This window comes from Cnephaeus nilssonii (genome assembly GCF_951640355.1).
Source record: "Cnephaeus nilssonii genome assembly, chromosome: 13".
Taxonomy (NCBI): Eukaryota; Metazoa; Chordata; class Mammalia; order Chiroptera; family Vespertilionidae; genus Cnephaeus; species Cnephaeus nilssonii.
This window is the reverse complement of record NC_137084.1, coordinates 38,048,174-38,050,215: the sequence shown is the minus strand read 5'-3', so window position 1 is coordinate 38,050,215 and position 2,042 is coordinate 38,048,174.

The following is a 2,042-nucleotide window of genomic DNA, read 5'->3' as shown; positions in this document are numbered from 1 at the left end:
TGACCCAAACTTGACAAAATAAATAAATTGGAGTCCAACCCACTGATTAATACCAGGCATGAGACCATTGGGCACCCTCTGGAGCTGGCAAACCAGTGCCCACGTACCTTCACCTCCCTCCACAGCTGGCCATTGAGGATGCCCAACCTCAGCCCCTGGGCATTGTCATAGGTCAACATTAAGGGGAGAGAAGAAGCTGAGGTTCAGGTGGCTGTGAGAGGGCAGATTTGATCTGAGCTCAGAGAGCAGACCTGGGCTCAGAAAGAAAGCACTCCAAGTGCTCTGGAAGGACACGTGGCACAAGGACTCTCTGATGTCAGTGGACATTTGACAGCCCGTTTACAGCTGGTCTGGAAGGGGAACCCAGATCCAGGGAGGCTCTCCTCTCCCAACCTCGTTGTGGTGGCTCATGGCATGATGGTTCTGCTCAACCTCTTCTCCCTTCCTCTGCTCTTCCAAGACCACCCCCTGTCCTAGTGCTGTGCCCCAGCCACGCAGCCCCTGGGTCTATCTCCCCCACGCACTCCTCCAGCCATATCTGGCCCCACATTTGACTCTAGGAATGAACCTGGTGGGGGCAGATTGGGAGAAGAGAATGTGAGGAGCCTCAGCCAAGCATTTGATGGCTGAGCAGTATCTGCCCCCCTCCCCACCACCCATTTCTGTACACCGTTCTGATACTGGCACCTCGGGCACCCCTGTAATCAGCCCTTTATTCATGATATAATAAGCATTAATTGAGCACACAGCATGTACCAGGTTCAGTTTAACCTCATTTGTTGATTGAAACATGTGAAATGCTTATGGAGACATGTTGGTAATAAGTGAAGGGTCAGGGCTGGATGCCTGTGGAGTCAGAGCTCTTGGTCTTCCAAAGATGGCCCCTGGCCTCACTTACTTGCTCTGAAATTTGGGTAAATTATTTAACTTCTGTGCCTCATTTTTCTAATGTGTAATAAGAAAAGAATATTAAGAACTAGAGGCCCGGTGCACAAAATTCGTGCACTGGGGGGGCCCTAAGCCCAGCCTGTGCCCTCTCACAGTCCAGGACCCCCCAGGGATTGGGCCTAAGCTGGAACTCAGACATCCCTCTCACAGTCTGGGGTTCTTGCAGTCTAGGACCCCTTGCTCCTTACCACCCAACTGCCATGGAGGTGGGAGAGGCTCATGCCAACTCCGCTGTGCTCGCCATCTGTGAGCCTGACTTCTGGCTGAGCAGTGGGGGGTGGGGAGAGTGTGGCTCAACCAGAAGCTGGGCTCGCTGCTTCTTATCACTGGTCCCACCCTCCGCCCACTGGTGGGGGAGGCTATCTGGGGCCAGGCTGGCTTGGGGAGGGGCTGTGGGAGGTTGAGGCACAGTGGTAGCACCCCGTCCAGCCTCTGTGGAAGGAGGGGCCATGGTGCTGGACCGGGACCACCATGGCTGGCCTGGTGGAGCAGGCTCACTGGCCCCACTCCCCCATCCACTGGTCATTTTGGAAGGTCATCTGGAAAGTTGTTTGGCTGTTTGGTCTAATTAGCATATTACTCTTTTATTATTATAGACTAGAGACCCAGTGCACGAATTCGTGCACAGGTGGGGTCCGGCCAGTCTGCCCCAATTGTGGCTGATCAGGCTGGGCCAGCTGGGAGGGGCTGCAGATGGTTGGCCAGCTGGCCCCGCACCCATTGGGATGTGGGGGGCCAATTAGGGTTGGGGCTGGCCAGGGTGGGGGGGAATCTGTGGGCGATTGGCCAGTCGGCCCCACCCCCTGGTCAAACTCCTGGTCGAACTCCCGGTCAAGGGGACAATTTGCATATTAGCCTTTTATTATATAGGATGGTAAGGGTATGGTAAGAATCAAATGAGATATTAAGTAGAACCATGTAAGATTGCAACCAGTTGGCTATTTTTGAGTTGCAAAACACTAAATTTATGTGGTTTAACATAACAAAGTGCTTAGCACAGGGGTTGGTGCAGAATAACTGCTCAGTATGTGGTAGCTTTACTTCTTATTATCCAAATGGTATAGGCCTGACAGTGACTTCTCTGCCCTCACCTG